Consider the following 25075-nt stretch of genomic DNA (forward strand, 5'->3'; position numbering starts at 1 on the left):
AAGGTGTTTATGTACAACGTTGTGAGACTACAGTTCAGCGAGTCTGTGGTGATGGTGGTAGGAGTGAGGGACGAGGCACCCCTGTCACTCACCTTGAACTTTCAGATAGAAACTCAGCCTGCGACAAACTACCCAGGCAGGTGAGACGTATTCACCTGCAAAACAGCACCCTCACCTGCCTAGCTACCCCGTTCAATATCACTCAACTTAACATCGTCGTCGCCGCCTCCTGCATTATTTTCCTCTGCATCTTTAGATCCCTTCAGCATGGCGTCTCCGCTAACGTTGTCATATCTTACATAGACACTCTAGATGAGCGTTAATAATGAATCGTATAGCTCGTTTCAGATCATGACCACAGAAACTGTGGTGTTAAACCGAGGTAATGTGAAGATGGGTGAAATTACAGTAGGTGTTGTAGTGGAGGAGTGTTGTCATGGCTGCTTGAGCTTCACTTAGGCTAACCAGCCTGACTGCCATTCATTCGCTGTGTTCTGAATTTCGCGTACGGGCATAGCGCTTCCTCCTTGAGGATAGTAATAATAATTGTAATATTTTCTACGGCAGTCTGACAGACATGACGAACTATGACAACTGCCCACATATCGTTGCTCTGAATATAAACAGGTGAAGAGCCGTCACCTTCATTGGCAGACATCCCACTTCTGCATTGTATTGGACTAATGAAGCCACTGTGTGGAGAAACGTTTCCTCAATAAAGATTTCCATATGTTGCATAAGTGTCTCAATCTTCACCCTGTGTTTATATTTATGCTTGCGCTTCATACATTTCTTGATATTTTCCTCAAAAGAAAAAAATTGTCTCGTCACATAGTCGCAAAAGTAACTGGAAAAGGAACTTCACTCCAAACGTACTCAAAATACCTGCCAGTCGAGAGTAAAGGATGCAATCCACTTGTAACACTAGAAGGAAGTCAGACTTGAGTTTCCATATCTCTTTGTAAAAAAAATTGCTAAAGCAATATAAAATACGGAAACTGATTAAGATTTCGAGAAACTTTTAGAAGTACAACCGAAAAAAAAGAACTTATCTACATTCAATAAAATCGAGGGAAAAGTAATCAAAAATTATTTTTTGGGTAGGGGAGAGGGGGGGGCTAAATTTAAGAACTTGAAAAACCACTCGTCTTTTACTGGCATTAATGTAAAAAATTCGTCTTGAAATATCAGCACCATAACGGTGAAAGAAAAAAGACTTGGGACACTAAAAAGGAGTGGCATAATGCGAGTAGTATTGAAGGGATAAATGTTGCTTCCCCTGAAATGCTAATGTTGCTTCTACTGAGAAGATTGCTACAGCTCTTATGAGAGATACTCTCGCGAGAATACTTGCAAACATGTCCAACAGGAAATCCCTTAGTGACCTCGTTAGAATGCAAGAAATATTTTTAAAAAGAGCAAATTCTTAGAAACCTGCAATAGAGAAAACCGCTACATTATTAGACAAAAAACACAAACTCATCTCTTTGGAACGAAGGAAATTTCAAGGAAGAAGTGAAGGAACTGAACTTCAAAACGAAAATACTGAATGCTAAGTTAATCTTTTTTATGATAAAGACAGATATTCAGAAGCTAAGCTAAAGCTTTAACTCCTAGAGGATTTAATGCAACTTGAAAAGAAACATGTTAAAACCAGTGAGAAAGTCCTTGAGACAGACATGGAAGCTCAAAGGATTTACATTCAGACTATGCAAAACACTTGGAGGAAAGAGGAAGTGAGAGAGAATGCGTTAACGCCAGGAGAGCTGGGCAGGGAGGAACGACCTTAAAGAAAATTGACTAATAACTTATAAACGATGAATTATACAGTAAATGCAAATATCGAACCAACCTTCTTATTAAATTATAATTACATAGGTACAAGTATTAGTTTCGATTATCAAGTATCGTTTGCAAGGACTGAGTTTCAGTTCTTGGGTCTGCAGCTTAACTTTCTCATGGCTGACTAGATCGGAAAATACAGCACCTTGTTTAATGCAGTGAATAATTTTTAATTTTAATCTGAGTGTTTTTTTTTACCTCCTACTCGACTCCTCTCTTTCTGTGGTTCAACTTGTGCTAGACCCTCTGTCTGTCTACCAATATTTCATATGTTGTGATCACGTCTTCTGTGTTCTATCGTCATAAGTTTTTGTTTACGTTAAATACAAATAACGTGCATGTAGGAGAGTGGAACTTTTGACGTTTCGGTCCAACTTTGACCATTAACTAGTACACTCCAAGTCGGACTGAAAAGTCGTAAGTTTGTATTCTACGAGCAGATTCGTGGCTGTTGTTGTAGTGTGACAATTTCTTGCTCGAACAAACATAGGGTTCAAATCCGTAAGGCTCTAAGGACTAGACTGGACACGTGTTTTGAAGAACCTTATGGATCTGCATCCCAAGCAAGTTATACCAAGAAATTTCATTCATACAAAACAGATCATATAGCTGGAATAAATGGCTAATCAAATCCATTTTCCAACTCCACCGACTTAAAAGAAAAGCACCGAATAAAAATCAGTCATCCGCTTCCAAATTGGCATACAGCATAAAAGCAATCATTTAATCAACATAATTTTTTCTTTTCACAATGAAATAGATAATTTCTTACCCAAATAATAAGAAAGCAACAACTTGGGAGAAACTATGGTTGTGTTAAATCCCATGACAAGACTGTAGAATGTAGAACAAAAATGTCTGCTAAATGACTCCCGGAAAGCCCTGTTTTGTTGCAACATCTTAAAATTCACAAAAGTTAAAATTTAGCCGAAATATTACATTTCCTGTCCTAATACATTTTAAATAGTTGCAATAGTCGTTCCCACTTTTTCTGTACAAATTCTGTTTTATATTCGGAAAGAAGGCAATAAGTGATATATAAATTTTCGTAAAAACATGTCTACATTATGCTACAACCAAGAGAATCATCACAAAATGTCGTAAGTGACGTCACTGCCTTGAGATGCTAATAAAAAGTACTCTGAAACGTGTATACCAAATACCTACTTCATCATCCGTCACTGTAATTTAGAAATATCCCTTTAAATGATGCTATTGGAGGACTCTTGGTCCATTGAATTGTGGCTACTCTAGCGTTCCTCGGGTCAAACCTGATTACCACCTACTTCCCAGGCGATGTTTGACTCGTAAAGGTCAGGGTGTTCCCATGACTGTTATATTACTATTATTAGCAGCATTTTTTTTTTTTGCTATCATTTGTGTTATTATTATTGATAAATGAAATATGTGCAAGAATGGTATACAATACCGACAAGATGAAACTAAGGCACATATGCAACATCTGGGTATTTTTATTGTAGACGTTTCGCCATCCAGTGGCTTTATTAATACAAATTCCAAGACATAACTTGAAGACATTAGAACTATATACAGAAAATGAGGTAATCAGTCCCTCAACCTTGCAGTTCGTGCGAAGAGCACCGTAGTCGTGTTGATTCTGAGGACATGTACATAACCTTTACGACAACTACTACTACAACTAACCCATCTCTTTGGGTAGGACCTACTTCCACTGGGGAATCCCGCCTACCAGTGACTATGCCCTCGTCTGCTACACGTCCCCTTTCCACCTGACGTTAGTATATAAGCGCCAGGCTTCTTGCTTCTGCTTCAGAAACGACTCTTCGTCTCCCTACGATCCCCGTTGGGGAGGGGAACCTTTACCAGCGTCGTCTTCACCTTGACTTGCACGATGAGCTACGCAAATCGTGTAAAGATCAAGCCCAAAAGTGGTATCGTTGATGATTCAACGAAGATTGCTCTTGCAACCGCTGTTCAGGGAGCACTGCAAGTAAAATTCAACACCATTTTGTCCCTGAAGGAAGCATTCATTGTTGTCACGATGATGCTGAAGCAGAGAAACTACTCACTACAGAAGCCACCACTACACTTAATGCTCAAGGGTTTACTGTTACGTCATCTCCTGCCCTCAGGGCAAGGAAATCAGTATTCCTTAAAAAACTTGACAAAATTCTGACGTCTCAAACAACTGCTGAACTCAAGACATCCATCGAGACGCAAAATACTTGGGCTACTGTTGACAGCATTACAAAAATTCCGAATGCATCGTCCATGCTCAAGGTCACCTTCACCGACGTGAACATGGCTGCCACTGCTCTAAACGAAGGTCTTGTTGTCTACTACTACTACATCAGTCCTACCTACATTGAAGCAGAGAGATATCAGTATATCCAACATTGCTGGAACTGTTATTCATACCATCACACCACCAAAGCATGTCCATTAAAAGACAAGAAGTTCTGCACTACATGTGGTAGTGAGGGACACACCTTCAGTTCCTGCACCGCTGCTGCTCCAACACAACCATCGTGCTTAAACTGTAAAAGTAATGATCACCATACACTGGCAGCAAAATGTCCTACAAGAAAGGATATTGTGAAGAAAACACAAGATGCAGCAAAGAAAAAAACTACTAGCAACACACCAACGTATGCAGCAATTGCAAAGATACAAGCTAACACTACAAAATTACTTCAAGCCACTACTCAGCCAGCCTCCATCATCATCACTCCTCAAACATGTGACGTAACCAAGATCCACTACTGTCTACTATACGCTCACATGCAGAACATGGCTGTACCTGGATCTTTTAACTCTACCATCAACGAGTTATTTGCACTAAATAATATGCCATCATTCATATTCCCAGCATCTCCACCCTCGGAAGAGATATTAAAATTCACCAAGGACTTAATAACCACCTCTACGCCAGCAGCTCCAACACCACCAACACCTAGTGACGTCACTCCAACAAAGTCCAATGAGAAGTCTCCATCGCCTCCACTCCTCAAAGAAACCGACCAATCAGAAGCCTTTCCACCAGAAACATCTTCCGATTCGTCCATTGAAGATGAAGTGAAAATGTACATTCACCAGCACCAACAATACCATCCCAAGACCCAAGATTCGATACTGTACCAGATGAAGATTACCACAAGTATGTAAAATGGGAAAACGTATCTTTCTGTACCACAGTAAACTATCCTCAGGACATGGAGCCAGCTGAACTAAAATCTCACCTCATCAACAAGACAGTCAAGTATGTCGTTGAACATTCCAAAGAAGCTTGTCCTATAAAATTTTCAACCATTTTAGCGAATATTGAACTTTGGTGTCAAGATCCTCGATATCAACACTCCTTAACTCGTCTCATGATACTTCCTCTCCAACGATTTAAACATCTCAAAAATGGAACTCGCCTCGCCAAGGAAGCTTTCTTCGTCAAAAAACGCCACAATTCCAAATAACCACCAAGCCATTATGAAATGACCAATCAACGTTGAGCTCCTCCCTTGTCGCCTGCAGCCACCAATCACCGTCAAGAAGCGGCAATCTTCCATCCAGCAAGTTGCAGTCAGCACCTGCAGAGTTCCTGTTGTCTCTACATCGTCTTCGTCATTATTCTGGCTTAGCAGTTGGGTCTAGTCCTGACTCTTCTCTCTTCGACTCAAGACATTCCTCTCACCGTCTATTCTTCGCACTGTCCCCACTTGCCCCTCGCCCCTCGTGGGTACTTACCTGTGAGTTCGTATCGTATCGTATCTGCTTCAGAACCTCCACGACTACGGTGTTCTTCGCACCTACTCCAAGGTTGAGGGACTGATTACCTCATTTTCTGTATATAGTTCTACTGTCTTCAAGTTACGTCTTGGAATTTGTATTAATAAAGCCACTGGATGGCGGAAGGTCTACAATAAAGGTACCCAGATGCACATGTGAGGAAGAAATGCAACAAGAAATATAATTTTCCTTTATTTTTATCCTCTTCCCCTTTGCCTCGTATATATACAATTTCTCTTACCCACTACACTCTCTCTTTCTCTCCCTTTCTCCCTCCTAGCGCTTTTTTCCTCTCCCTATCATTCAACTTTATCTCCCTCTCTGACATCCACCAGAATTATCATTATTTTTCCTCAGTTTCCTTCTTTCGTAGCCTCATAAGCGTTTAGACTCCTAGTGTTTGTGTCTAAATCCCAGCACTGGAATTTCATTATCACATTCCGTAAGATTTTTTTTTTTTTTATAATTTAAGATCTTTTTAGTATGACATGAAAATGTATGAAATCATCTCCCTACCAACGGGATGCCTTGATACCAGTGAAGGGGTTTTGGTCCATTGAATTGTAGCTGTCCTCTTGTTCCTCGGTTTACCCTAGTTACTCCTCACCAGCGTTGAAAATTTGAAGGCAGGTTGATTAGTCCTCGTAGTACTGGCGAAATAAAAATGAAAGTTGAAAGAGAATAAAGGAAATGAAAAAAAAAACATCAAGCAACAATATCAAGGTCCCTGTATGGAATACTTTATTATTTTGTCATTTAACTGGGAAATAAGTGTCACTGTTTCGATTATCTACGTATTTGTTCGTCATACGTATTCGTATTTGTTGCAGTTACCTATTTCAAATTAACCTTTCGTTTTTTTATCAAGGTTATACTATACACTAAAAGGAATCTGCTCTCTCTCAGTATATAAAGACTAAGAGTTAACTCTAATTTAACTAAGAGAAAAGTATTCTTGACTGGTGGTGTACTAATGGTTACATGTAATCTCACTGACCTTCGTCGAGTCTAGTGGCTTTAATAATTACACACAATGAACCTAAATCATTCCTTGAACATCATTATGGATGTGGTATATGAGTCTGAAATGTAACGATATTTGTCATCTGTAAAACATATCGACCTCTATAAAGACCGCTATTTACCTGTACACTAACATACTCTGAGAAAGCTTACTCTCAGAGTATATATACTCAAGGATAATACACACCTTTCGGTGTATATACGCTGAAATACAGTGGATACATAGATTTCTCACTGTATGCAATGATACATATACATCTTTCGATGTAAATATACAGATACACATCTCTCGGTGTATTAAACCTGCTCAATTTTTGCTTCAGTAAATTAAATTATGAAATTAAATGTTATTCCTCATTCTACACTAATTACATTTCCTAGAACGTTTCATAATGATTAATTAAAACATTTATAAATTAAAAGCTTTGCACACAACTGCTAGAGCGGACTGGTACTGTTTTTCACGAGTCAGGCCACGAGACAAAAATATACCAGTGGATTTACGGCGGTATCTGGCATCACTCCTACAAACCTAGTGACTGATAGGAAATCGTATCGGTCACCATATCCAAGAACCGATTGGAATTTGACCACAAACCATAAAAAAAACTAATTTGTATAGGTCGGCACGGTGCATAAGCTCTGTCCCTTTCATCTCAGTGCAGGTAAAAGGATTATTACAACATGTAACAAATTAATGACGTAGTTAAATGCTGACTCTAAAGATTTTATGCCAATCACAAGAATAATTCAGATTTCAAGGCAATTATTATGCCAATTTCTTTAAAAAATGACAATTTAACACCTAAACTGTTCAAAATTAATGCCATCCTTCCATTTAGATACTCCGGCCAATCACAAGAAGCATTCTCGAGATATCGTACAGAGATTATCATAAATTCATTAACACTTTACGTCACTAAGAAGTTGTATTTTTAAGTTATGGATGTTGAAAGTTTGAGGCCAGTCGGATAAGGCAAATTGTCACATGGAAACCAGTATTTGAATTTTTCTTAGTTTCTTAGAAAATGAAGATGAAAACTTAATCCAAAACCAATTCATTACTTTTTGAAAGCAAGATACTTCGGCATTTAAAGTTTGAAGCCGATCAGAGGAGGCTTACTCCAGTTATTGCACGAAAAATAATTTGTAATACAAAATTTCCTTAGAGTAAATCACATCAGCGCTAAAAGTTTGAAGCCAGCCATAAGACTCATTCTTCAGTTATCTCACGAACTCTAACATTGTCAAGTATATATTTACATTGTCTCTACTTCCACAGCAGGACTCTAACCTGTAAACTCGGTATTAGAGTCCACAGTACTTCACCACGGAGCCTGTTTGCGAATTGTTAAGCACTTTAAGTACATATATGAACTGTCAGTAAACTAACAAATTTACACCGAAATAGTCCAAACCCCAAAGAAAAACCATCCTTTAGTAAGATGCATCAGCCACTGAGACCATTCCTAAGAGGAAAACTCGTGTTATATAACGTCAAAAAGTTACACCCTTTTAAAATAAAACTGGTTAATTGGGACCTGTACACTCCAGTAGCACTCACAACCTCCTCCTCGGGTACACTACTGTGGAAATTTTAAAGTCGATGAGAAGTGTTCTGAGGTTATCACACGGATTTTGGATCATCTTCGGGGATACCTTCAAAAAAAAAGTGTTCGAAGAACTAAAACCGATTTAGAGGCCACCTCTACCATCTTCACCAGCGATGAGAACCTAATAAAGTAAATATTTTCTGTCATTTATATAATATATATATATATATATATATATATATATATATATATATATATATATATATATATATATATTAACATTCACTCGTGTGTGTAGCAAAGATACAGAACAGATGCTTATGTTAACATAGCACATGCAAGTGTATATGTGAGGCAAAATAGGGTGTATTAACATTGTGAGTACGAACTTGTAATGTGAACAGGAATAGAGGTGTGTGTGTTAATTAAGTGCATTTTTTGTTCGCTTCACCCCAGGTATTGGTTTGCTAGCGTCCATAAATATTGGTGGGGGCGTGGTTTATTGCAGCACCCAGAGGGAGAGACTACCTGGCCTGGCTAATACTACCTCTTTCTGGCTCCTCTTCCCCCTATGTTAATTACTGTATTTCTGCGAGCAGAACAAAGTACAATGGTGAAAATGCTACAAAAATACATAGTCAAAAATCGCGCGTGTGTGTGTGTGTGTGTATATTATATATATTATATATATGAAATGTCGTGCCGAATATGTAAAACTGGTCAATTAGCAAGAACTCGTTTAAAATTAAGTCCTTTCTAAAATTTTCTCTTACACGTTTAAAGATATATTTTTTTCATTAACGTCAATGTAAAAAATTTTTAATTTTGCTCCAAAAGAATCTTAGAAAACTTACCTATCCTTATAACAAGAACAATTTATTTTAGCCTAACCCAACTAAATATATTTTAGACATGTTTACAATAATTTAGTACTAAACAAACACAGTGAAATATATTTTTTTCGTTAGGTTCAGAATGATTTTGGCGAAATTATTGCATACACAAACTTTCGCTTGTCTTATATGGCAAGATGAGCGTTGCTATTTAAGCTAAGATCGCAAGTTCTGCCTATTCGGCGCGACATTATATATATATATATATATATATATATATATATATATATATATATATATATATATATATTATATATAAACACTAATCCACTCTCAAAGAAAGGATCCAGGCCATCCAGAAGCTTGGATCTTGTAGGAGGTTGGAAACGATCCATCATCTGCGTTAGGGAGTGTTGCCGGTGTTGACGGTCCCTTCATCACTGCCCAGCACCGTGGACGCTCCAGCACACACTTTATCAGCACCTCCTTGTGGGGAAAATTCATCCTCGCTTTGAGGTACTTCAGCGCCGTTGTGAGTTGAAAGATGAGGATGTGGAAGTGAGGTTGAGGTAGTGGTGATGAAGTGGTGGAGGAGGTCGTAGTGGTCGGTAAGGGTGTGAGAAGTTTTTTGTGGGTGAAACTGGTGTGGCTTAGTATGTGTTAGCTAACTTATTAATAGTTGATTAATAATCAGATTATGGTAGCTAAGGTTTTAATTAATGAAGTGCTGGTAGCGGAGAATTCATAAGGTAAGATCAGATAACGAAAGGTAAGTGTACTTGAAAAATATCGGCTTCTAAATATCAGCTATAAATAAATGGTTATATTTATCCACACCCGCATGAAGACGACGACTACATACCTCACCTCGAGCCACTTGCAGCCTACCCAACAATCTGGAGATAAATCTTCAGACGAGGTTTCGGCTAGTCCATTATCTAGTCACTACTTTGTAATGAATGTTGCAGGTGCAACAATGCCAGGTGTTCCTTTGCCTGTATCCTACTCAACAAATAGTGTTTTGTATTCATAACTATGTTGCAAAGTCGATCTTGTCAGCCTAGTATACTAGATACATCGGGTAAACAATGACATTAATTTTTTTCTTTTTGCATTGCTAGATAGACAAAATTTACCATAAACTCTTAACAGAATAACCTATAAATGCAGAACTCGCCTCTTGTTGATCCTGTTATTGCATTATTCGGTTAATGCATGACACAGGGTGTCGTCACACGACCGTTCTGTGTCGGACTTATCCCTGTGAGACGGGCGGCAAGAAGCGACGGCTGACATGCTGTAGACGGACGTGTCTGCTAAGTTTTTTTTTTTTTTTTTTATTTTGTGTGTGTGTGTGTGTGTGTGTGTGTGTGTGTGTGTGTGTGTGTGTGTGTGTGCGCGCGCGCGCGTACGCGTACATTTTTCATCCTTTATTTTCCATTCTTATTCTTGATACAAATTCCTTTTTATCCTCCTCCTTATTATTTTCAATTTACTCTTTCGTATTATCTTCCAGTATCTTCCCATATCTACGCGTCTCATTGTATGTCCCTTCTTAATCCCTGCCTCTTATCTCCCCTCACCTCGTTTCATTTCCTCAGTCACCCCTACTGTCCTTCTCTCGTCCTTAATCTCTCTCGTCTCTCTCTCGTTAACTTCCTGGTCTGTCCTGCCCTGCTCTAGCGCGCGCGCGCACACACACACACACACACACACACACACACACACACACACACACACACACACACACACACACACACACACACACACACACACACACACAAGTGGAGGGAGAAGCAGGAAGGCCAGGACGAATGAAGCCAAACTACAAGAAAGGGGACTACATAGGAATGAGGAACTTCCTGAACGGGGTTCAGTGGGACAGAGAACTGGCAGGGAAGCCAGTTAATGAGATGATGGAATATGTAGCAACAAAATGCAAGGAGGCTGAGGAGAGGTTTGTACCCAAGGGTAACAGGAATAATGAAAAAGCCAGGATGAGCCCATGGTTTACCCAAAGGTGCAGGGAGGCAAAAACCAAGTGTGCTAGGGAATGGAAGAAATATAGAAGGCAAAGGACCCAGGAGAATAAGGAGAGCAGTCGTAGAGCCAGAAACGAATATGCACAGATAAGAAGGGAGGCCCAAAGACAATATGAAAATGACATAGCAGCGAAAGCCAAATCTGACCCGAAACTGTTGTACAGCTACATCAGGAGGAAAACAACGGTCAAGGACCAGGTAATCAGGCTAAGGAAGGAAGGAGGAGAGACAACAAGAAATGACCGTGAAGTATGTGAGGAACTCAACAAGAGATTCAAAGAAGTGTTCACAGAGGAGACAGAAGGGGCTCCAGAAAGACGGAGAGGTGGGGCACACCACCATGTGCTGGACAGTGCACACAACCGAGGAAGAAGTGAAGAGGCTTCTGAGTGAGCTAGATACCTCAAAGGCAATGGGGCCAGATAACATCTCCCCATGGGTATTGAGAGAGGGAGCAGAGGCGCTATGTGTACCCCTAACAACAATATTCAATACATCTATCGAAATAGGGAGAATGCCTGAGGCATAGAAGACAGCAAATGTAGTCCCAATCTTTAAAAAAGGAGACAGACATGAAGCATTAAACTACAGACCAGTGTCACTTACATGAATAGTATGCAAAATCATGGAGAAGATTATCAGGAGAAGAGTGGTGAAACACCTAGAAAGCAACGATCTCATCAACAGCAGCCAACATGGTTTCAGGGACGGGAAATCCTGTGTCACAAACCTACTGGAGTTCTGACATGGTGACAGCAGTAAGACAAGAGAGAGAGGGGTGGGTGAATTGCATTTTCTTGGACTGCAAGAAGGCGTTTGACACAGTTCCACACAAGAGATTGGTGCAAAAACTGGAGGACCAAGCAGGGATAACAGGGAAGGCACTACAATGGATCAGGGAATACTTGTCAGGAAGACAGCAGCGAGTCATGGTACGTGGCGAGGTGTCAGAGTGGGCACCTGTGACCAGCGGGGTCCCACAGGGGTCAGTCCTAGGACCAGTGCTGTTTCTGGTATTTGTGAACGACATGACGGAAGGAATAGACTCTGAGGTGTCCCTGTTTGCAGATGACGTGAAGTTGATGAGAAGAATTCACTCGGTCGAAGACCAGGCAGAACTACAAAGGGATCTGGACAGGCTGCAGACCTGGTCCAGCAATTGGCTCCTGGAGTTCAATCCCACCAAGTGCAAAGTCATGAAGACTGGGGAAGGGCAAAGAAGACCGCAGACGGAGTACAGTCTAGGGGGCCAGAGACTACAAACCTCACTCAAGGAAAAAGATCTTGGGGTGAGTATAACACCAGGCACATCTCCTGAAGCGCACATCAACCAAATAACTGCTGCAGCATATGGGCGCCTAGCAAACCTCAGAACAGCATTCCGACATCTTAATAAGGAATCATTCAGGACCCTGTACACCGTGTACGTTAGGCCCATATTGGAGTATGCGGCACCAGTTTGGAACCCACACCTAGCCAAGCACGTAAAGAAACTAGAGAAAGTGCAAAGGTTTGCAACAAGACTAGTCCCAGAGTTAAGAGGTATGTCCTACGAGGAGAGGTTAAGGGAAATCAACCTGACGACACTGGAGGACAGGAGAGATAGGGGGGACATGATAACGACATACAAAATACTGAGAGGAATTGACAAGGTGGACAAAGACAGGATGTTCCAGAGATTGGAGATTTCTTCAGCCACAGAGTAGTCAGTAAGTGGAATAGTTTGGGAAGCGATGTAGTGGAGGCAGGATCCATACATAGCTTTAAGCAGAGGTATGATAAAGCTCACGGCTCAGGGAGAGTGACCTAGTAGCGATCAGTGAAGAGGCGGGGCCAGGAGCTCGGACTCGACCCCGGCAACCTCAACTAGGTGAGTACAACTATGTGAGTACACACACACACACACACACACCTAGAAGCGACCAGTGAAGAGGCGGGGCCAGGGGCTGTGAATCGACCCCTGCACCCACAACTAGGTGAACACACACGCACACAGAAAGAGAAGGCTGTGCCTCGTCCCCTGCAACCACAAATAAGCAAGTACACACAGCAGTAAGCGTGGTAGTCGTCGACAATGATGCTCCGCGATAATCGGTGTTTTGGCGGGATGAAAGAGTCCCTTCTACATTACAAGCATACTTGTCAATATTACCGAAATATTCAATAATTTTGCATGTAAACTAGTGAATAGAAACTTGTGGTAATAGCTGAAATAACTGTTAGTGTGGTGGGGTGAGGTAGCATAGGACAAGGCAAATGAGGGTGTTGAGTAAGTCGAGAAAAAGGTCCTTGATCATATTTGAGTGTGTGTGTGTGTGTGTGTGCGCGTGTGTGCGCGTGTGTGTGTGTGTGTGTGTGTATGTGCCGCAAATTTTTTTTTTCGCAAACTTGTCTTAGAAAGGGAACTCGACAAATTCCTCAAAAGAGTTCCTAATCAGCTGGGCTATGGTGCAACGACCACCAACAGCATGACCGATCCGGTAGCAACCAGGAGAACTGGTCTGGGACCGGACTGGAGAGGAGGGAACGTTCAAAGGGAAATACAAAAAAGTGAATAATTCAAATTCTCACGACACAGATTGATTGAGGAAGATGACGTAAAATAAATGAAACACTGACTCAAGAATTCAGAAGGGAAGGACAGACCAAAGTGTTCATGACTACATTTCCTGAGGTCCTGTCACAATTGAGCTGACAGCCTCCTGAAGTGGCTAGTATGTGGGAGAGATACAGTTGCTCTTGTTGTGTTTAGACCACTAGCTCAATAGTATCCTTGAGTGCCACTCATCAGCCATCTTAAGTATCACCTAGAATCTCTGTGCATGTTCAGGAACCGACACTCAAGACGAAAAGGAGACAGATGACAGTACTTGTCTAACTTCCGATGCCCTTTCCATCCTCGAATTAAATCTAGTTACTCTCCTTTTTCCAGGGGCTGTAAGACTCCTCCAAATTTTATGCTCTTCCATGAATATATATAATAAAAAATGCTTATAAATTTGGTTCCCATTATGTTCACCCTCCTTAAGTAACCCAGCCATGAGTTCAATTTCCTAGAGATGCTTAATAATTTCTTTGAACTTAGAATTTAAATATTTTGTCTGGTGTAATAAATTTACAAAGTGCAATAAACAAATTTATTCTGCTCTGCCGACCATCACTGTTGTTATCCAACAAAAGTTCAAATCGCACTAAAGAGAAAACTCCGGAATACTTTTCTGCCCGTCTTGGACCGAAATGTCGTTTAAAGTTTCCTATAAAAAGTGTGGGTTATTTCTGAAAGATTTAATTTTCCTCAATCAGAGATTAATATCTTCTTGATTCGCCGGTGCTCTCCCGGCCCGGGCCTTTTCCAAGTGGTGGCCCGGTTTTCGCTCCCGTTCTCGGGAGTATTTCAGACTAATGTCTGCCATGGGAGAAGGTAAAAGTGCCTCCTGATCTTTGGGACCAGGTGTCCCCAGGCCTAGCCACATTCCCCGCCCCCACGGGGCTCGTAGGGAGAAGCTAGGCCTCTCTAGGCTACCATCCCCGACCCAAGGGGTCTAATGGGAATGGCAGTCTTGTGAGCTGCATGCTCTGGCTCAGGCACTTACTTTGCCCTAGAAGGGCTTGGCATAGTGGCGATCATTTTAATATCTTAATCTATGCTTATTCTCGTATTATTTTGGCCTTGAGATCCATCAACCTTAAGTTTCTTAATGCAACATAAATATAATTACTATGAAATATATATATAAAATGCATCTTAAATGTTAATTTTCTTTTGTGTTGCTAAGTCTTATTGCACTTCGTGAAAAAATAAGCACCAGTATTACATAGACGAATGATTCACACTAAAAGCGTAATGAAAACTTGTCGATGCTAAGCCGTAACCCACATAGACTGAAACAGAGTATAAAGTGCTTCTGTTTATTTCACCTTTTTTCCTAATTTTTCATGTGGGTTACTGTTTAACACAGGTTGCATATTTCTATCTCAGCCAGGGTAACTTTGACAATGGCCCCCGATAGAGAAATATCTTAAGAACAATAGAGGCTTCTCAGTCTTCTGCTGTGCCCTAGCAGGAAGCCAGGCAGTGAAGGATACTTTAATATAAGCCACAGACTATCTCCGACTTACGTAAATCCCTCCTCAGAGGACCCGCCACTAGAACCTCACTGGACCCACCACCAGGACTTCACAGGGCCCACCACCAGGACTTCACAGGTCCCACCACCAGGACCTCACAGAGCCCACCACCAGGACCTCACAGAGCCCACCACCAGGACTTCACAGGGCCCACCACCAGGACCTCACAGGACCCAGGTAGTGAAGCATGCTGTAATATGACCAACAGTAGGTCCCTACCTCCTGCACACCGCCACCGCAATATTGAACACATACATTCCGCCAGGATGCAACAGCCGGACACTAATGATAGTTATGTCAAAATAACCAGCAGAGTTTAATTACAGTATTATTCCTTGACTAGGTAGTCCAAACGACTTCCTCGGTAGAGCTTTACCTTGAATCGCATGTTAATGTATTAAGCTCTACCATGTATGAAACTTCATCTCGTATCAATCTTTATTAGTTACGAAGCGTTATCGAATGCCAAGTTTAACCATACCACGGGCGGGTCTTGAACCCGCGGTCAGTCGTAAAACTCCAGACCGACGCGTTATCCACTGGGCCAGCTGGCTGCAATAAGATTCATCCATCTAGGTATATTTATACACCATAGCGAGGTTACCATAGGCACCACTGTGACCACAGTCGGTCTGGAGTTTTACGACTCTCTGACCGCGGGTTCAAGCCCAACCCGTGGTATTGTTTGTTTACAATCGTGTCACTACGATTTCGTGAGTTATGTCAAGTTTCCTTTGAGCGTAGCTATAAAAACAAGAAAGGAGAAACACTGCAGGAGGCCTACTGGCCCATACTTGGCAAATCATTCTCAAACCCAATACTGGAGCTGCACATTTGCCTTAATGTCTCCATAATTCTTCTCAGCATTTGAAACCAAATATTTTCCTTTACTCATCCTATCTGTTGGAGCAATAGTTCTTCCCAGTGACGCAGTAGACGTAATGTTTGATTCATATAACTATGCTACAGATGTTAGGGTTTTCAGTTACTCTGGAGTAGTGGTATGTAGCGCTGTCTAGTGAGGTGGAATATTATAGTTCTATGTTTCGTCTTTCCTCCAGTTAGTCACGTCAGACAGTCATGTCACAGAAGTGTTGTCTTTAAAACCTTCCAACTGTAAGCCTCGTAGCTCAGGGGTAAAGTACTGGACCTGCTACCAATGAGGACCTAGGTTCGAGTCCCTGAACCGTGGCCCTGATTTAGCTACATATATATTTTTAAACGCACAGGCCGTCTCCTACCAAAAAGAGGAGGTTACTAGCCTCTTGCTCCCGTCATTTTAGTTGCCTATTACGATACGCATGGCTTACGAATGAAAGGTTCTCTTCCACTTTCCCTTGGAGAAATTATATATATATATATATATATATATATATATATATATATATATATATATATATATATATATATATATATATATATATATGCATGCATTTAACTCCAAGAAATGTGCGATATTTTTTCACCATCAACACTGAGTTTCAACCCTGATATGCCTATGCCAAAGAAAATTGTCTGAATGTTAGTAAGTCACATCCTAGGCATAGTAAAGTGGGGAAAAATGGGACACAAAGACACCGACGGACACACCGATATACAGACACAAACACACACCGACAGACACACACACCGACACACACACACCGACAGACACACACACACACCGACAGACACACACACCGAGACAGATGCACACACCGAGACGGATGCACACACACCTACAGACAGGCGCGCGCGCGCGAGCACACACACACGCATGAGAGGAGAGAGAAAAGAGATGGATTGAGAGTGCCAGGAAGCAATTTTTTTTTTCTTTGACTGTTTTCCTTATACAGTTTTCTTGAGAATGTCAGTGTTGTCTTGCCTCTAGAGCTCTTTTTGTTTCAAGGGCAAAAAGTAAAATAAACTTTTTTTTTTTTTCTGAAATTTGGAACGTGTTGAAAATTTACCTTCGCTACGACTCGCATTCTAAGTGTGCAAAAATTCGTGCAATACTGTTTTCCTATAGAGACTTTTCGAATGATTCATTATGTAGGGAGTTGGTGTCGCACACAGCGCCTGAAGGACTGAATCGATATTACCAATACTACTGCTAGTACCGAATGGCCCCTCATAAGTGTAACTCTTTAATGTTAATAAATATATGTAAGTTTGTTGTATATACTCTGTGGTATGTGCTTAGTATCACAGCAATCTTAATTTCTTATCTAATTCGAGGAAAAGATTACACAGTTTGACTTCTCTATGTGCATGATATGATACCGACTTCATCCTCAGGACACAGATATCGGGTCAGTTATTAACCGTATAATTCGAATATTTTCTAGTGTGGTATTTGCAAAGAATAATTGCTATATTAAGCTGACTGTTTTAATTCCTATGAGAAAAAGACGACATTAACAGCCCGGCTCTGGCTGTGTACGTCAAGTTCACTGAATATTCTATTTTGTATTCTGTATAAAAAAAATTGATCAAAGCATAAAATATTATGCAAAATGTGTATTCATAATATATCGTATTTTTCGGCTTATAAGGCGCACGATAATGTGATATATAAAAGATTGAATTATCCCAAGTAGTTGCAATGTAATAAACAACTGCAAAAGCGTAACCCGAAGCACACACCTGACCTTGAGTATAAAAGGCCCAGGGTGATTTTCCAGGACTTTTTTTTGGTTAGAAAAAAAAAAGCGCGCCTTTATGCCGGAACATCGGTAAGTTTTACAGGGTTAAATTCATGTCAGTAGATTATAAGAGCAATGATTTTTCCATTGAAATTCTGTTCAGGGCTCACTGGATGCCTCACGGCTGTGTCGAATTCCTCCTGCGTTGACAGATTCCTTGATGCTGGGGAATAAGAACATAACATAAGAACGAAGGAACACTGCAGAAGGCCTACTGGCCCATGCGAAGCAGGTCCAAGTCTCCTACCGGCTTAAGCCAATGCACCCAACCTAGTCAGGTCAGGTCACATTGACTTAAGGGAGGAACACGGCAACCGACCTGGTAGCACAAGCTATCAGGTCCAACTCACACCCACCCACATCCACTCATGTATTTATCCAACCTATTTTTAAAGCTACACAACGTTCTGGCCTCTATAACGGTACTTGGGAGTTTGTTCCACTCATCCACAACTCTATTACCAAACCAGTACTTTCCTATATCCTTCCTGAATCTGAATTTTTCCAACTTAATGCTCTTGCTCCACAGAATTAGAGCTACTCACCCCTTTCCTTGGATTGATTTTAACTTCTTCCCATCCCACGGGAGATGTATTATCTCTACGAGTTTTAGCGCTCCCCTTGTGAATAATGTAGTGTAATTTCTCACCTCTCGGCCTCTGTACGAACGTTACAATTAGTTTGGGTAAAATTTCTTATAGGCGAGATGTACTATAGTGTATACTTCAAAGTGTAATGTCCTCTATGCGAAAATACGGACTAACCTTCTTGGAACGTCGACAGGACTTGGAGAATCTCGGTGATCCAGCGAGGCCCGGGCCGGTCTTCGACTCTTGTAGCCTCCTATCCTTGAAAATGATATATGGCAACAAAAGAAGACACCAATGAATAGTGAGACATAATTTGACTTATTTTTTTAATTACTTAATGCTTAATTGCTTTTCTCGTGGTGGACTTGTTATACTTTTTCACTTGCTTCATATTGAGTGCGTTCACCTGAGCTACAGATGCTGGTAAAGTAACTAAAAACGGCTGAGAGTTCAAGATCATGAATTTCCTGAAGTAATTTCTTTGGTTTGCATTCCAATTTAAAGTCCGTCGAATACATTCGCATGAGGAAGATTACTTCTTCGCGGTGTTCTCTGGAAAAATTAGTTTCTGGCATGAAAACAAACATCAATGATATGTTAAACGCGCCGTATACGGTGACTGGCTGGCTGGCTAGCTGGCTGGCTGGATGGCTGGATTTTTACGAAGTTTGGTTACTTCAGTAGCCACCCTCCACCAGCACTGAGCTAGCCATTTAAATGTCTAGAGAAAGGTGGTAGACGAATTGTCTGTCAAATACAAGTAACCACTGATGAAAGACAAATATTATTTGACCTTGAAATTATACAGACACATTTACCTGAAAAAAAAAGTATTAGGCTCCCTGTGAGCTGAAGGCCCCTGCCTTCCCTTTCCTCTGAGTGGCCATGGTTGTGTATAGCATCAAACTAGCAGCTGAAACTTGTACCAACTACTCAGCAGGCCGCTCACTCCTGCAGCTCGTACCTATATAAATATTTTAATCATTTTATAGACGCCATTAAGTCCAGGCCCGCAACTTAGCACTCTGCGCTGCCTTTGCCTCAAAGATAATCTCAACGAACTCTTTGAGTGCTAGATATAAACGGAGCAGAAATACATTTCATGATAACCTTCTCGTATTTGTTACAATAAGCTCGGCCATCTTAAAGTAGTGTAGGAATTCCCTAGACTTGTTTTGGGTGACTACTGTCGCCCTAATATGCGTAATCCATTTAGTTTTCTACTTTCTGAATTATAACTTTCATACTCCCACGCTATTTTCTAATTTATATACATATTATTAAAAAAAATACATGTTTCATATTCTATGTATGATATTAATAACACACTGATTTACATTGTGACAGTCACTGCCTCCAGCCTCTTCCTCACTGCTCCAGGGAAAATACCATGCTTGGCACCCATGTAAAAGTGTTGGTAAAACTTTATACTGGTGCATTGGTACATTCCCATTTTTGCCTCCACTGATAAAGTGCTGTCTTTTCACATATGTCTCAACACACCATTTATATATATATATATATATATATATATATATATATATATATATATATATATATATATATATATATATATATATATAATATTTTTTTTTTTATTATCACACCGGCCGATTCCCACCAAGGCAGGGTGGCCCGAAAAAGAAAAACTTTCACCATCATTCACTCCATCACTGTCTTGCCAGAAGGGTGCTTTACACTACAGTTTTTAAACTGCAACATTAACACCCCTCCTTCAGAGTGCAGGCACTGTATTTCCCATCTCCAGGACTCAAGTCCGGCCTGCCGGTTTCCCTGAATCCCTTCATACATGTTACTTTGCTCACACTCCAACAGCACGTCAAGTATTAAAAACCATTTGTCTCCATTCACTCCTATCAAACACGCTCACGCATGCCTGCTGGAAGTCCAAGCCCCTCGCACACAAAACCTCCTTTACCCCCTCCCTCCAACCCTTCCTAGGCCGACCCCTACCCCGCCTTCCTTCCACTACAGACTGATACACTCTTGAAGTCATTCTGTTTCGCTCCATTCTCTCTACATGTCCGAACCACCTCAACAACCCTTCCTCAGCCCTCTGGACAACAGTTTTGGTAATCCCGCACCTCCTCCTAACTTCCAAACTACGAATTCTCTGCATTATATTCACACCACACATTGCCCTCAGACATGACATCTCCACTGCCTCCAGCCTTCTCCTCGCTGCAACATTCATCACCCACGCTTCACACCCATATAAGAGCGTTGGTAAAACTATACTCTCATACATTCCCCTCTTTGCCTCCAAGGACAAAGTTCTTTGTCTCCACAGACTCCTAAGTGCACCACTCACTCTTTTTCCCTCATCAATTCTATGATTCACCTCATCTTTCATAGACCCATCCGCTGACACGTCCACTCCCAAATATCTGAATACGTTCACCTCCTCCATACTCTCTCCCTCCAATCTGATATTCAATCTTTCATCACCTAATCTTTTTGTTATCCTCATAACCTTACTCTTTCCTGTATTCACCTTTAATTTTCTTCTTTTGCACACCCTACCAAATTCATCCACCAATCTCTGCAACTTCTCTTCAGAATCTCCCAAGAGCACAGTGTCATCAGCAAAGAGCAGCTGTGACAACTCCCACTTTGTGTGTGATTCTTTATCTTTTAACTCCACGCCTCTTGCCAAGACCCTCGCATTTACTTCTCTTACAACCCCATCTATAAATATATTAAACAACCACGGTGACATCACACATCCTTGTCTAAGGCCTACTTTTACTGGGAAAAAATTTCCCTCTTTCCTACATACTCTAACATACTATATATATATATATATATACATATATACTATATAATATATATATATATATATATATATATATATATATATATGAATGCAGATATCTCATTATGGAGGGAGAGGGAGAAAGCAACAGATGTTAGAGCAACATATATACAATATCACGAAGTGCATTTCCAGTACAATGGAATTATACTTCAGTTCAGTAGCTAGAACTGTCATTCTTGGAATTTCAATAACTATCATCAACCAATCAGACTTCACGCTTCATCTAGCCTTGAGAGCCAATCATCGCTGACGGCTCATACGCCTGCAATACCCACAGCTGGAATCTGTACTGTGCGAGTACTAGGAAGTGAGTACACACGTGATGCACTAGAAAACACAGGTTTATGCACGTGAATGCATTCATACAAATACCCATATGAATATGTATACACATGCACACCAGCACGCACCCTCACAAACCCATTTATATGGGAGAGAGAGAGAGAGAGAGAGAGAGAGAGAGAGGGAGAGAGAGAGGGAGAGAGAGAGGGAGGGAGAGAGAGAGGGAGGGAGAGGGAGAGAGGGAGGGAGAGAGGGAGGGAGAGAGGGGGAGGGAGGGAGGGAGAGAGGGAGGGAGGGAGAGAGGGAGGGAGGGAGGGAGGGAGGGAGGGAGAGAGGGAGGGAGAGAGGGAGGGAGAGGGAGGGAGAGAGGGAGGGAGAGAGGGAGGGAGAGAGGGAGGGAGAGAGGGAGGGAGAGAGGGAGGGAGAGAGGGAGGGAGAGAGGGAGGGAGGGAGAGAGGGAGGGAGAGAGGGAGAGAGGGAGGGAGAGAGGGAGGGAGGGAGAGAGAGAGGGAGGGAGAGAGGGAGGGAGAGAGGGAGAGAGGGAGGGAGAGAGGGAGGGAGAGAGGGAGGAAGGGAGGGAGGAATGAAAGGGAATGAAAGGGAGACGAAGAGTGGTAGGGAAAACAGTGTAATGTCATATATATAAAGACACGTAATACAGAGAGAGCCTATATTTTTAAACTAAATTTCACTAAGGATGGAACACTATCATGTTTGAGATTTGAGAAACCTAATAAAGATCTATCCTGAGAGAAACATAGTCCAGAAAAAACCTTAATCAGCATTACTCTTCTTTTTACAGACTTTCTGGCTAGCTTGTTGCTCCAGTCACCTCCTTGATAGTGTAATCTTATCTAATGTGCTTCATGACAATAAAAACAGGATTCAACACTGAATAGAACTTGTCCTCGAAAATGTGCACAGAAAGGATTTTGGCAGCTCCACTTACTTCATTAAAACATTGGCCAAAATTGGTGAAACTTGGGCAGTCTTAAAGCCCTTAACAACTGTTAACAAAATTGCAATTGTATATTCAATATAACGGTGATCGATAAGATAGATCGACAAGACACATACGATAACGATTGTATATTCATGTTAGAGATAGTTGTCCTCCATTGTAGACGCAGTGAACATCGCAGAAAGAAATAATTCGTGAACACTCTGAGTGACCGGTTAGAACAGTCGTCTGAAAACTAGGAGGTTTATAAACTGGAAGACAAAATTAACTGAGTACTGAATGACCTCGACGAACCAGTGGTGGCTTACGTATTAAATTTATAGTAACCTGCCATCTGGCGTACAGTACGACATTGCAGTGGCCTCAAGGTGAGCTCAATTTTATCCGTTGTTGTTCTCGATGACTTCAATTTCTATACATAAAAAGTAATCTTTTATGACGAAAACAGGTATCATGAAACCTGACTATGGCCAGCTCGAGATATAATTTTTTACATTACTAGGTGGCTTTTTGGCAATTAGAACGTAAATATTTGTCCAGGATTAATACCGAAAAGTACCTGGGAGGCCATCACTCTGTCTCTTTCCCTACCACAGTTATATCTAAAGAGGAAAGTGAGTCTTGCCTCGGGTATCTTCTAAGAGAATCTGTTGCCATAAACCTCATATCGTCTTATTAATATACTGCAAAGTTTGTTTACACAATTCATCTTTGGTCGTACCACCTATGACCCTCCACCTCTCTCTCATAAGACACCTGTTCAACAGTTAGACACCTTTATACCGAAACGTTTCGTTGAGGCAGTAGCCTTCTTCATTCGGAAACAGCGGAGGCAGCAAAAGGAGCGGAGATATAAAGGATATGTAATCAGTTCATCGCCCTCGAAGACTTGCCTTTGAGGTGGTCAGTCCCTCCCTTCGTTTGTGCACCTTTGCCCCAGAGAGATTAGATTTATCACACCTTCTTAAAACTATGAATGGTACCTGCCTCCACTACCTCACTTTCCCGACTATTTCACTTCCTGACTATGACTGAAGAAATACTTCCTGACATCCCTGTGAATCCGTTGAGTTTTCAGCTTCCAACTGCCATCCCTTGTTGCTGTGTCCCATCTCGGGAACATCCTGTCTCTGTCCACCATATCGATTCCTCAGCATTTTGTATGTCGTTATCATGTCCCCCCTGTCTTCCAGTGTGGTCAGGTCGAGGTCCCTCGCCTCTTAGGACATGCCTCTTAGCTCCGGGCCTAGCTTCGTTGCAAACCTTTGTACTTTCTCTAGTTGCCTGACATGCTTGACCTGAGATGGGTTCCAAACTGGACCTGCATACTCCAGTAAGGGCCTGACGTACACGGTGGACAGGGTCCGGAAAAGTTCCTTACTGAGATTCCGGAATGCTGATCTTAGATTTGCTAGTCCCCCATACGCTGTAACTGTTATTTGGTTGATGTGCGCCTCAGGAGATGTGCTCGGCATTATACACACTCCAAAATCCTTTTCCCTAGACAGTACTCTTCATGATCTTCATGTTTTTGCACTTGGTGGGGTTGAACTCCAGGAGCCAGTTGTTGGACCAAGCCTGCAGCTTGTCCAGATCCCTCTGTAGTCCTGCCTTGTCCTCTTCCGACTGAATTCTCCTCATTAACTTCACGTCGTCTGCAAGCAGGGACACTTCTGAGTCTATTCCTTCCGTCATGTAGTTCACACATATACCAGAAACAGGACCGGTCCTAAGACTGACCTCTGAGGAACTCCGCTCGTCACAGGAGCCCACTCTGACACCTCATCATGTACCATGACTCGCTGATTCCTTCCCGTCAGGTATTTTCTAATCCACTGGAGTGCCTTCCCGTTATACCTGCCTGGTCCTCCAGCTTTTGCACTAACCTCTTGTGTGGAACGGCGTCAAAACCCTTCTTACAGTCCAAGAAAATGGAATCTACCCACCCCTCTCTTTATTGCCTTACTTTCTGTCACCTTGTCATAGAACTCGAGTAGGTTTGTGAGACATTTCCAGTCTCTAAATCCCTGCTGGTTGTAGCTTATAATCTAGTTCCTTTCTAGGTGGTCCACCACTCTTCTGATAATGTTCTCCATGACTTTGCATACAATACATGTCAGTGGCACTGGTCTGTAGTTTAATGCTTCGTCTGTCTTTTTTTTTTCCTCTCTAAAAATTTTGGACTACATTTGCTGTCTTGCATACCTCAGGTAGTCACCTTGTTTCAATAGATGTGTTGAAGATTGATAAGTAAGACACATAGGCAACAGTTAGGCAACATTATTCCGGAACGTTTCGCCTACACAGTAGGCTTTTTCACTCAAGTACAGAAAGTAGGTAAGAGCAGTAGAGATGTGAATACGATGTAATCAGTCCATCACCCTAGATTTGAGGTTGTCAGTCCTTCAGCTTGGAGAAGCGTTCTGTTCCATAGTCTGAAACAATCTGAAGATCAAGCGACAGTGTGGAGACTTGTATACTGTCGGAAGGTGAGGTGCAGAGTAGTATGAGAGAGAATGTAATCACTGAAAAGTCA

At 41.5% G+C, this 25075-nt stretch overlaps 1 protein-coding gene across 11 annotated transcripts in view; it reads left to right on the top strand.

Annotated features, from left to right (window-relative positions):
* The window catches only part of LOC128696139 (uncharacterized), a 118500-nt gene that overhangs the window by 86781 nt on the left and 6644 nt on the right, over positions 1 to 25075 (top strand). For 2 of the 11 annotated variants that reach the window (XM_053787253.2, XM_070094880.1), the window contains exon 1: positions 22472 to 22907. The exons of 8 other annotated variants lie outside the window; for them this stretch is intronic. The gene's annotated coding sequence lies outside the window, so the exon portion shown is untranslated. Of the gene's footprint in view, positions 1 to 18650; positions 18759 to 22471; positions 22908 to 25075 lie in introns of those variants that run through there. One more of the 11 variants, XM_070094878.1, reaches the window with a different exon arrangement.

The sequence above is a fragment of the Cherax quadricarinatus genome, chromosome 48, assembly GCF_038502225.1.
Source record: "Cherax quadricarinatus isolate ZL_2023a chromosome 48, ASM3850222v1, whole genome shotgun sequence".
Classification (NCBI taxonomy): Eukaryota; Metazoa; Arthropoda; class Malacostraca; order Decapoda; family Parastacidae; genus Cherax; species Cherax quadricarinatus.